The 14790-nt window shown below is 40.3% G+C and overlaps 1 protein-coding gene across 2 annotated transcripts in view; it reads left to right on the top strand.

Annotated features, from left to right (window-relative positions):
• Window positions 1-14790, top strand: part of GPR39 (G protein-coupled receptor 39) — a 126946-nt gene that overhangs the window by 105002 nt on the left and 7154 nt on the right. The gene's annotated exons all lie outside the window — the stretch shown is intronic.

Raw genomic sequence — 14790 nt, forward strand, 5'->3', positions numbered from 1 at the left:
GGGGCAAAGAGATGGAAAGCAGGCATGAGAGCCTGATGAATGTTCCCAAGTATTGTTTGATTGTGGTTTAGGGCATCAGTTTTGCCCATCACAAACTCTGGGTCTACATGCAGTTGATATACAGTCCTAGTTACATTGGTGGAGATCTTGTATTACCTTTCCTACATAGGCTACAATCCTATGTCCATTTACCTGGATGTAAATCTCATTGAACTTTGTTTGACTTACTTCTGAGTAGACATGTGTAGGCTTGTGCTGCATATCTTTCAGAGTAAACTCAACTATCCAGTTTCCACATGATACTCCGGCTGTCATTCCCCGCCATTTGCTTTCATTCATTAACTTGCTTTGTAATGATTTCACGTTTATTGCTTGGTTATTGTGTGAAAAAACTGTTACCCCACCATCACTTCATTTGATGTTTATAAAGATGGCTGACTGTCTTAAGACGATGCATTTATTTCTACTCTCTTTGAAAAAGCTTTGTTGAGTTCTACTGTGGTGATTGGTTAGGTATTAAAAAAGAAATATCTCAAGCCTGTCATTCTGGCAGGAATCTTTATGACATGACATCTCGTATCATGTTTTGTCTCATTGGGTATATGTATGGAGCAATTGATTATTCATTGAATTCTGCAGCCAGCTTGCAATAGACAACATCTGCTTTATTTGGCTTATGCTGTGCTGGCTGAATTTTGTCTTTAAAAAACCCAAAAAAACCTTTGTTTGCACACCCAATTGAATGGTTGCACCTTTGAATTTAAATGTGGATTTATTTTGGAAAGTACATTTTCAGCAATGAAGATATATCCTTTGTCAAAATAAAAGGCAACTGGACAAAAAAATTAATTCTGCATGAATCTTTGGAGCATTGCTTGTATTTTATATCTATAGTCTTTCTTCTGTCTCATGCCCTTGAACAGATCTTTTATTTTTATGGCATTAGAGTTTGGGGCAGTTTCTTTGGTAAGGGGATATTGAGCTCTGAATTTCATTTAACTGCTTTGTGGTCTCAGATGTCACAGGTATTGAGACCTTGGCTTTAATAATCTGTGTGCATGAATAAGGGTTTGATTATTCTTCATTGATTTTTTTTAAAATAGATTTTAAAATGAATTTTAATTTTTAAGTTATAAAATAAATTGCAGTCAGTTCATCTTTAGTATGGGGACCCAGGTGGCGCTGTGGTTAAACCACTGAGCCTAGGGCTTGCTGATCAGAGGGTTGGCGGTTCGAATCCCTGTGACGGGGTGAGCTCCCGTTGCTTGGTCCCAGCTCCTGCCAACCTAGCCGTTCGAAAGCATGTCAAAATGCAAGTAGATAAATAGGAACCGCTACAGCGGGAAGGTAAACGGCGTTTCCGTGTGCTGCTCTGGTTCGCCAGAAGTGGCTTTGTCATGCTGGCCACATGACCTGGAAGCTATACGCTGGCTCCCTCGGCCAATAATGCGAGATGAGCGCGCAACCCCAGAGTCGGTCACGACTGGACCTAATGGTCAGGGGTCCCTTTACTTTTACCTTTACCATCTTTAGTATAAAGGCTGAATCAGCAGGGAGGACGACATGAAAAGGTTACTTCTTGCTTATTTTTATCTAACTTTATGCCACACCCATCACTGTCAAGCGGCCTCTGGATGGTTGGCCATGCAGGAATGTGGTCCTAAGGCTAAATGTCTAACCCCAACCTACATGGTACCAGGTGGCTGTGAAGTTGAATGCAGCACCATGTGCATATTCTGTCTCCTGGGAGAGGCAGACTGCATGTACACTAGGACTTCTGGCACTACATTTCTAAGTAAAGAATTGTGTAGTGTATATAAAACAGTCAATATTAAATAGCAATTTATGTTACTTCCAGTGCTGTTGGAATATATTTTTGCAAGGTACTGGTACATTCATAATAATAAAAAGAGAAATCAATAGCAATGTGTGTCTGTGTACTCATATATATATATATATATATATATATATATATATATATATATATAAAACTTTGCAAGCAAACGAAATGGGCTAAGAACATACTTTTAGCAGAGCCTCGCTCAAAGTTATAAGTATGCAACGTACAGCTGAAATTAATATCGAGGGGCGTAAATTTTAAATTTTTCTGATTTCACACAATTGCAAATTCAGCAGTGGTGTTCATTAAAGTAAGCAAATGTTTGAGTATTTGCTTTGAGAGTCATTACTTTGTGTTAGCTCTGTTGTAGCTCTATTTGCGATAAAGGAGCTTAGGGATTTTCTAAGCAAGCAGTTTATACTGCAAACAAGATATGCTGTTGTTACTTCTCTTGTAGCAAGCATCTGCATGCTACCTTCCCTTATAGCAGTGTTTCCCTTTCAATAATACATTTTATCACTGAGAGTGTGGCACTATCCCCAGTTTATGAACTTGCTGTGATTTGGAGTGAGATGGAGAGTGTGGCTCTCAAAGTGACATGGTGCCTGTGGCATCGCATTTACAAAATTCTTTAATGCCCCAGCACTCAGTTGTATGCGTGTTCATATAGCCGCAAAAAGTTGTAAATTCCACACTTTCCACTTCCCCTTCATTTCAACCAACAGCTATTTCGTTGACCTTTCTTTTTCTTTATACACAGCACTGGTAAAAAGAAGAAAAAGCTGTATCTAAAATTCATAAGCTTTTGACGAATGAAACCTGGCAAGAGCTAAATTTATACAAAACAATGGGAAGCAGTTGGGTAGATTGCTAACTGGAAAGACCTGGAGGACCTTCATTTGGATTACTAGCGTTTTTGGACGGTGTGCGAAAATGTGTGCTGGGAACCACCAGCCAGTAAACTCCATCCAAAGGCAACCATTATGACTTTGCTATGAACTTTGCTAAATCCAAAATTCTTAGGGAAAACATCTGTCCTTTAATCGCTTTAAGCTAATCACAATTATGGTACCGATTCTATAATTTTGCTGGCTTTATGCACACAGGACATCTAGCCCCCGAGAGCTGTAGTTGCATTTAGTTCTATCATCTGCAGAGCAGTTAGTTATGCTGCAGTGGCTACATTCTTCAGATACATCTGTGCAGACCTGAACATTGGCAACAGAATTTTTCCTGAGGCTGTCATGTAAAGGCGGTTAGATTGCAAAAGGTAAGGAGAACTTGGCTGGACAGGAGATAAGCACACACGTACGTAGCAGCTTGCCCTAATTAACTCTCGGATTTGTTGGTGAATCTATGGAACCAGCAGATCGAAATGGAAATTATTTGACATGGAAGGAGTGACTCATAGGCATTCTGGCAAATATAACATCATTTACTATACATTATCATCATCATAATGTACCTCTCCCCAGCTCACCATGGAACATGTGTGAAGTTGGAGCTATTACCAAACAGCCAACAATTACAGTCGTACCTTGGTTCTCGAATGCCTTGGTACTTGTATGTTTTGGCTCCCAAACACCAAAAACCTGGAAGTCTTCTGGTTTTCGGAAGCTGAACATCCGATGTGGCTTCCACCCAAATGCAGGAAGCTCCTGCAACCAATTGGAAGCAGCGCCTTAGTTTTCGAACAGAGTTGAACGGACTGAGTTTGAGAACCAAGGTTCCACTGTAATTGCAAGGTATGCAAGTGATGCTGACCCTGTGTAGTGGTGTGATTAGAGTACCAGACCAAGCCTAAGGTGGTCTTGGTTCAGCGCTCCACTCAACCATGAACCTTACTGGAAGGCTTGCTGCAAGCTGCAGTCTCTCAGTATAACCTAAGAGGACTGTGATGGAGATAAATGGAGCAGGGTGTGTGTGAACCAGATAGGCTCACTGATGTCCTTGGAGAAAGGGCAGGATAAAATATAAATAAATGCATCCTTTGCAGCTATTACAATATGAATTTTGGGAAGATGCCAGAAGAAATAGTAGTGCAATAATATAGCAGTTTTATATCTCCTAGAATGTGAGTCTCTTTCAAGGATGTTGTGACATTTGAGACTACAAAGCAGTTAAATGAAATTCAGAGTTTTTTTAAATATAGACATAGGCATAGACCCGAGTGTGTTGATAGGTTGGTTCAGTTAATGCACTAATTTATTTTCCTTTGTAAATATTGACAAAGGTAAAGCAGAGTCAATAATTATGTCTCTGATTAATGAATTGTGATACTTTCAACATTATCAATATAATTTGCTTCTAATTAGCTGTTACAAATATTTGTCCTTGAGTAAACAAAGCATAATCTCTAAAAAGAAATGTAAAGGGATGATGTACCAGCTCCATTGCCATTTGCCATCATTAGATGCTTTGTTGTTTAGCATATACAGTATATGAACTATAGCCTGATAGCCAGTGAAATTCTTTGTAACTTTGACTAGGTTGAAGCATTCAAGGTGAGATACAAACTGGAATGGGTCAGGTATACTATACACATGATTTAAAGAATTGCTATACAGGGTGTATGGGGTATTAGGGCAGGAGGGTAGTACCTCTGGTGGGGAACATGTTGTGCTCCTTCTGGGGTAGTTTGTCCAGCTTTGGTCCCTACCCTGCACTCAGCTCTCACCTGTGGCTCCTAGAAGCTGCCAGCCTGAAACAGCAGCCCCACCCGAGGAAACAGCTTTGACTGGCCAGCTAAACCAAGTGCGGGTAGCTGATGAGTATCAAGCCTTTGATGAGTTAGGTACTTCCACTGCATGTGAAGACAGGTTCCAGTGGATTAAGCAGACAAGACCAACAGTGGGTCCGGTGGTCAATGAAGTTTTAGGAGGAATAATTGAAAATTACCTCCTTCTGTTCAGTTGACCATATAGTTCATATAGTCTGTAGGGGTTCCCTCAGGGGCAGCCAAAGAGGTGCCCTCCAGATATTGGACTACAGCACCCATTATTGTTGACCATTGGCCATGCTGGTGGGGGCTGATGGGAGCTGTAGCTCAGCAAAAGTTGCAGTGCCACAGGTTAGTCACCTTTGTTATCAATGGTTCACCTCTATGGTGACATACTTCTTGCGTATATGATAAAACGTATGTGAACCTATGAATCTACAGGTCTATGCTGTACTGTTCACCTTGCCCAGTGGCACTCTCGGCTTTGACTGGCAGCAGCTCTCCAAGGATCTTATGCAGAAATATTTCCCAGGGCAATATTGGAACTTGTATATATGCATAGAACATGCTTTATCATTGTACCCCACCCCTATATTGGAATACAGTGTAGGATTATTGGGACATAGGCTGTGTGCATTGGAAGTAGGATAAAGCTCCTCAGTACCGCAACAGGATGCAAATTTTGATTCAACCATAAATTGAGCCCATGTAATTCTTTAATTCAGATTTCTCCCTTTTCTTAAACAGTAATCCAATATCCCTAGATCTTTGTTTCTACCCTTTTCTCCTGATTTGTTTTCAAAGTCTTTTCTCCCACCACACTGCCTTGTCTCTTTGCTGAAGAACATTCAATAGCTGCAAATGAAAAGTGGCCACATGGTACGGAATTGTATAGCATTTGAAAAATAAACTCCCCACTGGGGGATTTTATGACACCGGTTGTATAAATATAAATAATTCAGAAAGGTAATAGGTGACTAATGACACAACTAACTGTGGTATATAAAGCCAGGTCAGGTAAATGAAAAGCTAAAATTTTAAAACTTAAGTCATGTACATTTTTGTCCACCCTCCACTCAGAACGCAACTAGCCATATGCTTATGTTCCACTGACAATTACCATTTAAATGTCAGTGTATAAACAGATGCTGGGAATCCTCTTTTGTGCCATTAATTTAATGACAAAAAAAATCCTTTTGGTAATTAACCTTGTTCATGCCAGTACTGTTTTTGTAAATGAGTTGGTCTTGGTCCCAGTGAATCACCTATATCCTGTGACTCATACAAGTAATTGAGGTACCTGGAAAGGAGTCTTGAAATATAAGTGACTATGGAAATGGTTAACAGGGGTCAGCATTGGATACAGATATAAATATCTGAGCACTCCTACAACAACAGTCTTTAACTCATCAGATGACTCAGGTTCTATGGGTTAATTGGTCTCTCTGGAGAGGCTGCTGTGAGACAAGGTTTGCTTAGACCTTAAAACTTAACATTAAAAAAAACACAACACTTAACATTTTAAAAGCATCATAAGATGAATGCATATTAATCTTGGAGTGGGTAAATGATCCGGTGTTCTCCGTTGTACTTTGAATGCTGTTCTCTAGAATGTATTTTAAAATCCTCAATAAAGATGCAGATAGTAATGAGCTGAGTTTGGAATCCTGTTGCCTGAGGGAGTGTTGTTGAGTCATAAAAAGGAAGAATTGTTAAGGGGAAAGTGACTGCCAAGTTTCTACTGTTCTGTGCCAGTGAGGCAGAGTTAGGCTGTTGGCACTTAATACGCTACGTTTACTTTGCTGCGACTGTTTTGCTGGTGTGAATGCTATTTAATAAATTGTGATAATTGTTTTTATTTTAACATGAGCACCACCATGGGTTTTCGCAATAAGCCGGCTTGGGTGTAGGAATATCTGCTTATATGATGTCTTAAATGCTGTGTGGGGCAACAAGGCATTAGGATAATCAACATTTTGGATACCAGTACATGTGTTTTATGCTGCATTACATCAATATGCAATATTTTTTATTTGCAACCATGATTTTTGAATAATGTAGTTTCTGCTGCAACCTTAGAAAAAATGACTTCTACTCTGTGTACAATCTCTGGTTTTCTGCTTCTGTAGAGTCTAAAAACTCAAATCCTTTGGGACTGCATAGAACGAAATCCAACCTAATCATGCACTTTTAAGGCTGCAGTTTTAGACCGACTAACCTAGGAAGAAACCCCATTGAACTCAGTGGGATTTACCATCTTAGTAGACACGTGTAGCCGTGTGGTGAAAGTCTTACTAATGTGCATGGAAAGATTCAGTGGTGACCTTAAATCGTTCTTGTAAATTACAGTCATACATCGAGTTACAGCCGCTTCAGGTTGCAACTTTTTGGGTTGCGCTCCATGCCGAACTTGGAAGTTCTGGAATGGGTTACTTCTGGGTTTGGCGCATGCGCAGAAGCATTATATCACACTTTACGCATGCGCAGAAGTGTGAAATCTCGACCCGCGCATGCGCAGACGGTGTTGCGAGCGCTGCGGGTTGCGAACGTGCCTCCTGCACGGATCACGTTCGCAACCTGAGCGTCCACTGTACTGGGACTTACTGATAGTGGATCTTTATTACTCAGAACCATAAGTTAAAGGTAAAGGGACCCCTGACCATTAGGTCCAGTCGTGACCGACTCTGGGGGTGCGCGCTCATCTCGCATTATTGGCCGAGGGAGCCGGCGTATAGCTTCCAGGTCATGTGGCCAGCATGACAAAGCCGCTTCTGGCAAACCAGAGCAGCACATGGAAACGCTAGGTTGGCAGGAGCTGGGACCAAGCAACGGGAGCTCACCCCGTCACAGGGATTCGAACCGCCGACTTTCTGATCAGCAAGCCCTAGGCTCAGTGGTTTAACCACAGCGCCACCTGGGTCCCTTACTCAGAACCATAGGCAACCACAATTCAATATAGGTACAGTATATATAAAAATATACAGTACAGATAGAGATACAAATCAACTTAGCATTTTTTTTAACTTAAAAGTGTTTATGTTTGGCTGGGCCATGCCAACTTTTGCAGACAGGAAGAGGGGGAAAGTGTAGAAATTTAAGTGAAAGACTTTGTTTTTCACTATGTTAAAAGCTGAAGCTATAGATGGATGGACACTTTGCTTTGTTCCTGCAAATGCTTCTCTTAAAAGTATGTGCCATCTAATGGCTGTTGTGGTTTGGGTACAGTAATTGGGTGGGGGTGGGGAAATGAAACTACCGTTCTCCTTACCTTCTGATTAGATTTGCAGTATTCTGAAAGCACACTAAGCCCCTGACCACTGAATAGGTTCTAAGATGGAGCAGCTGCTCAGTCTAATAGAAAATATTGCTTCCTGTTTTATAAGAGCATTTGCTTTACTGGCCTACATAAAAGTTCACACTACATTACTTAAGCCCACTCTGCCCATTTATAAAGCAGTAGTAGTTGCTATGCATAGCCTATTTGGTCTCTCTCAGTTTGTCATACTCAGGTTTGTATTGGTTGTACCAGCACATTAAACAGAGTGGAAGGATTTTATGCACTATTGTATTATGGCTTGAATGAGAATATAAGTTTCCCTTGGAGGCTTGTGGTAATTCCTAAGCATCTGAGCCAAAACATAAAGTGTTTTGGGTTGGGGTTTCCCTGCCTGCCTAACCGCCTGCCACCCCTTCCCCCCCCCCATGTTTATTCACATCTCTGCAAAAGCAAAGGGTGTCTCCCCCCCCCTGAGGTACAGAGATGAGCAATTACTTGTGCTTATAAAAATGACAAAGTTTACACACACAGCCTTCCTTCTGCCCCATGAAAGACTAACCTCTACAGTATCGTGCAAGGTTACTAACAACTCATTTTTCACTTGCTGAATGTACAACCAAGCAGTTTGGTGCCTTCTGAAGAATCTAAGGAAGAACCTTGCATGTGCAACATTTCATACTCAGTGAAGGTCATAGCCAAGAATATAGATAAGAACAAAATCCGACTGTAATGCAGTGTTTTTGTCTTGTTTTATAGTCCCGGATGCTAATTTTGGCACACAGTTTTGTCCAAATGGTGTGTTTTTTTGTTTTGTTTTTAAATTGTACTGTAATTTGTCCCTGTGAATGTGTCAGTCTGTAATACCTAAGAGGCAGTCTGCTGGAATTTTGTTCCAAAACAATATTTTTTTTTAATTAAATGTATAACCCACACAACCCTGAAGACTCAAGGTAGATTAACAGTAAATTTGAGAGAGTGTGTTTAATTTAAAAGCCAATAAAATACCTTCTTGGTGCAGAATAAAAAACTCAGATTAACAGGCATTAAATCTCCCTGCCTTCTGTTAGCCTAAACCAATTGCAGCAAGATAGCTTGAAGTTATGCTATAGCTCAGGCATCCCCAAACTGCGGCCCTCCAGATGTTTTGGCCTACAACTCCCATGATCCCTAGCTAACGGGACCAGTGGTCGAAGAAGATGGGAATTGTAGTCCAAAACATCTGGAGGGCCAAAGTTTGGGGATGCCTGCTATAGCTGTTACAATGCATTGGATACTATGGAAAACCTGGGAGGGGCAGTGTTCTTAGTAAGAATAAGGCAGTGGTACTGAAAACTTCTCTATGTAAATTCAAAATAGTATAAAACTGGTATTATGATGGGGCATTCTATATCATTTTAAATATGACAGATATGCAGATCCAACCATTACTAATAACCCCAGCAATATCTAAATCTAACTTAGTGCCAGATCAGATTTTGATGCCTTCAGTGAATGATCCCACATGTTCTGATGCTTTTGTCACTATCAATTTGCTGGACTTGTCCTCTGGGCCCAATCCACCCAGCTACATGGATGGAGAGGGAAAGTTTGCTGCTATTTTCTTTGTTTATCGCACTGCACTTCCTTAGAGTGAACAGGTACCAGCAGTAAACAGGAGCGACAGCAGGTTCCTTGTGATGGCTGTGTGCCTGGCTGGTCCTGCTACTAGCCCTGAACTGACTGCATACAAAAAAGGGAAATTGTATATGTAGTGACTTTCACAATCCTTGTTTCATAGCCTAGTTCAGGCATAGGCAAAATCGGCCCTCCAGATATTTTGGGACTACAACTCCCATCATCCCAGACCACTGGCCCTATTAGCTAGGGATGATGGGAGTTGTAGTCCCAAAACATCTGGAGGGCTGAGGTGGCCTATGCCTGGCCTAGTTTGTAGATTAAAGCACATATTCTTGGTTTGGAAGTCACAGGAAACTGTAGTGAAACAAAACTCTGGAGCTCTTGCATCACAGTATATGGGACAACAATCATTCTTGGTTCCATAAATCATGGGAGCAAAACTGGACCAAAGTTATGCCAACACCATTTTTATAAAAAGAGGAGCCGGGGGTGATACTGGAAATTACAGGCCAGTTACCTGGAAAAATTGGTGGAAAGTATTGTTAAAGATAAAATAACAAAGCATATAGAAGAACAAGCTTTGCTTAAACTATGCCAGTGTATCTTCTGCAAAGGCCAGTTCTGTCTCACAAACCTAATATTCTGCGAGTGTCCAAAAGAAAGTATACTATGTGCTGTTTAGACAAGGTACCTCACCAAAGTCTCCCGAGTAAGCTTAGCAGTCAGGGATTAATAGGAGAGGTTCAGGAATTGTGGACCAGGGCAGCAGAGAGCAGGAATAAATAGACACTTCTTCAGATGGAGGGATGTAGAAAGTGGGTGAGCAGTGAGGTAACCAACTTTACATATGACACTGAACTGCGCAGGGTTGTTTAAATAGAGATTGTGAAGAGCTCCCTTTCTTTTAGCATTAGAATTTGTGGACGCCCAAAGAAAGATAAGCTCTTCACACAGCACATAGTTAAACTTCTTCACACAGCACATAGTTAAACTGTGTAACTCACTGCCACATGAAGTACTGGTGGCCAGCAACTTGTCCAAGGAGGATTGGAAAACATTATGGCTATACAGTGGTACCTCGGGTTAAGAACTTAATTTGTTCCGGAGGTCTGTTCTTAACCTGAAGCACCACTTTAGCTAATGGGGACTCCTGCTGCCACCGCGCTAGCGGAGCACGATTTCTGTTCTCATCCTGAAGCAAAGTTCTTAACCCGAGGTACTATTTCTGGGTTAGCAGAGTCTGTAACCTGAAGCATTTGTAACTCGAGGTACCACTGTACTCTGTCTCCATGGATGGAGGCAGTAATGTTTCTGAATGCTAGTTGCTGGAAACTGCAGGAGAACATAGTTCGCTTGTGCTCAGGGGCTGCTTGCAGGTTGGCCACAGTGAGAGCAGGAGCAAGACTAGGTGGGCCACTGGCTTGATCCAGCAGGCTCTTATGATATTCTAGGGCCTTAATGTTCAGCTTTGATTGAAAAATAGATACTTTTGGGGAAAAGGCATGCATGGCTTTTTCTCCGGAAAAAAAATGACTGCCTTCCAGTGTTTTGGTCAATGAATGCAGCGGCACTAGGATAGCCCAAGGCTCTAACTTCATAAATTTATAATCATCATCATTATTATTAAATTACGGTAAATAACTTTAGTTCTCATTTTGTTTTTGTTGTAATGCAATGATTGCAAATCTTATCACAAAATTTCTGGTTACTGACCTCAATTGAAAGTATTCTAAAGCTTCAAAAATAAATTCATTTGCTCCACCTTTTTTTCTTAAATGCAGAGTACCTTTGTTAGATTTATATGCCTTCAGTGACTTCTATACTGTGCCTCATTGATCTTTAGTTCTTGTTAATGATTATGACAGCACAGAGAAACAAGAGTGAGGGCATGACCTCATTGTGCTTTTTACATGAGGAATGATCAAAGAGCAAGTGGTGATGAAATGCCTGTTTTAAAAGCAGGTCTGTTGTATGTAGTAGAGGGAAGGACCTGAAGTGAAGCAAGTACAAAGGAGGTAAAGAGACTCACAATGCAATCATGCATACCTACTACAAAATAATTGCTAAGGAGTGAGGCTTATTCCTAGGTTAGTGTGCATAGGCTACAATCCTCTACACATTTGCCAGGGAATAAGTCAGATTGCACTTCCTTCTGAGCAGACATTTATAGGATTGCATTGGAACAGGGAACACATGCAATCAGAACCATCACCTGGTTCAGTTTCTGCCATTTAAACAAATAGGTAAATTTCTAAATATAGCTAGGAAGCGCTTGTTTGAATAGGTAAGTGTACATACACACGTGTGTGCTTGTATGTATCTGAAGAAGTGTGCATGCACACGAAAGCGCATACCAAAGACAAACTTACGGTACTTGGTCTCTAAGGTGCTACTGGAAGAATTTTTTTTTTGCTTGCATGTTCACAGACTTCCTGCATGTTAAAAACAAGGCCTTTTTTTTTTTGCATGGTCATGGGAACATTCAAAATGCAGTTCTTTACTTTCTGATTCAATTTAGACATCAGAACAAACCATGATTGTGCTAAACATAACTAACAGCTCATACCATCATTTGAGATTCCACAGTATAACAGGAAACCATGGTTTAGAATTCTTTAATGCTTTTGTTTTCCATTTGTTCAGCATTCAGAGTCAAATACATTCCTATCGCTGGACAGCAGGCAGCCTTTTGAGGCAGAGCAATTGGCATAACTCTGGTTTTTGAAATCATATAAGCAAATCTCAGCAAACACACTGGTTTACAAAGAAGCTCCAAAAAACATGGTTTTGCAGCCCTTTGCAAATTAGTTTGTGAGTAGTCATGGTAACAAGTACAAAACAAACCATGGTTCAGTAGTGTGATGTATGAATGTGTTTTGTATGAAATGGTACATACAATCTAGTAAAAGCAGTATCCACATGACTCTTCTGCTTGTCTGTTTGGGCTCCAATATTTGAAGTAATTAAGTGACTTCTCACAATCCCATCTTCCATGTGCTACTAGAAACACAAGGGCATCACATTCATTGTTAGGACATTTTTGTGTGTGCCTGCACTAATTAGGAGCTGGAAAAGAAACAATGCTATGGGCAGCTTTTGCCATGAGGATGATTGAGAATAATAGGAAGATGCAAAACAGGTCATATAATATGTACAAACTTAGTCATGTGTTCTTAAGCACCAGTGAGGAAAATGTCAAAATGGCATTTTCCTTCTGTTTAAATCCTTTTAACCTTGTTCACCAGCAGGGTCGTGGCCCAACTGTTAGGCAAACAGCTGTGAGGGGACAGGAGATGTTAAAAGATAGAGGATGCAGAGCAGGTCATATAGCATGCACAGATCTAAATCAACCTACAGTATTACTCTCAGGTGTGGTAGAGAAGGATGCTACCATGTCACCAGTGGTCAAGTTTGATTTTGGTTAGGGATGCAAAGGGATGCTGTTTGCTCTTTGCTTCAGGCAATCTTGTTCACCAGCTGTTACTTTTTTGTCTGCGAAACCAAACACACCAAGATGTCTGCTATTGCAAAACTGTCCTTTGGCATTAAAACTGTACACATTTGTGTGAGTGTATACAGTGTATTAATGAGCACAACAAATACAGAAAGGTTTTGATTAATGGAAAAGTATCACTGTTACAAAAATTAATCTCTTTTATTAACCAAAGGTAAACATTCAAAACAATAAGGTTCACAAAACTGTCACACAAAGGTTATGTTCAGTCCTGGCTCTTCCAAGGTGCTGCCCAAAATTTCCCCCTACTTCAATATACATTCATATTTACTGTTCTATCTGCATTATCAAATTCCTTTACATTCCTTGAGACAACAATCTTTCTTTTCCATTTAGAATCCTGGACATCTCAATTATTCTAACCTTTTTTATTTTAGTGTTCCCATATAATAGTGATTAGATACGAGTCCAGATTAATTTTGGCAAGAGTAAATAAGCATAATGCTTGTGCTCTTGCCAAAGAAGCAGGCTGAGTTGCGTAACTAGCCTTAGAGCAAATAGGAGCTTGAGTAAACGGCATGGTGCAAAATGCACAAATCAATGAACACATTTGCAATGGTTGGGGGAACCTCTGTTATGAAAGTGTTTTGTTTTACACATAAGGCACATTTACTGCAAAACAAGGAACACCATTGCAGGGTGAAGAGGCTGAAAACTTTGGAATTGCATTATAGAGGACTTTAATAATTAAACAGGATTTTCCCCCCATACCACTGAGTGCAGCCTTGAAAAAAGAAAGATGCTACAAGTACATTCATTTTAATACTATCCAGTTTCTGGGAAGAGATTCCTCTTAGAGAAACATAATCAAAATTTAAAAGCACAATCCAATTCATTTTTACTTGGAAGTTGGTCCTACTGTGTTCAGTGCAACTTGGGCTGCAATCCTTGCATACTTAAACTGGAACTAGTAGACATTGGCTGTTATCCAGACCATGTGTGTGTTCATCAACTCCCATTGTAGTCTACCAGCTAAAAGCACGATCAATGGGCCTCCTCCTCGGTAAATGGGGTTAGGATTGCAGCCTAAGAGGCTGAACTACAATCATGGTTCAAGACTCACCACCATTATGAGTTCAAAGCAAGTCATTTTCTTTTCAGTGGCAGCAATAACAGCAACTTACCTCATAGGTTCCATTGTATGCAAGATAAACGAATGGCAAGGACACTGAATATTTTAAAGCTCTATATAAAAGTGTTTTTGTCAGCTATAGCAGATGAAGCACTACCTGGGAGCCTTTCCCCTGTTGCAACCAGCAATTAGCTGTCATTGTGTGGGCCTGAGACTGGATCAAGGAGAAATCTAAGGTGTTGAGAAACAAAACAAAACAAAACGCTGGGGCCCAATAAAGTGGAGAAAATAGGTTTATAGGCGACTACAAAATGCATGGGATATCAAAGTTTTGAACATACTTCATATTAACTACAACTATTTGCCATTTCACTGTATCTGAGTGTTTTTTCCCCCTGTGCCATATTACTTTATATTTTAATTCAACTGGATTTTTTTCTTGGAAAGCCCATTATATGCTCCTTATCATAAAGAGCCATTCACACAGTACGTAAAAATATCTTCTGTAAGAGAAAAGTTACCAAAAATAATGCCAAATATACAGTTGTATGCATATTTGTATTGTAAAATATACCGTAAACAGAATCTGGTCATCTTTTGGGTATTGCCTGCTCTAATATGGCTGTATTTTTTTTTTAATAATTGAGGGGTGATGAAGGAAAAGGGAAGGGAGCAGGAACGAGAAAAATATATATAATTTTTTGAGGAATGCACTATCGCTGAAAGACAATGTCTTTGAACGTAACCAATG

The sequence above is a fragment of the Zootoca vivipara genome, chromosome 1 (genome assembly GCF_963506605.1).
Source record: "Zootoca vivipara chromosome 1, rZooViv1.1, whole genome shotgun sequence".
Classification (NCBI taxonomy): domain Eukaryota; kingdom Metazoa; phylum Chordata; class Lepidosauria; order Squamata; family Lacertidae; genus Zootoca; species Zootoca vivipara.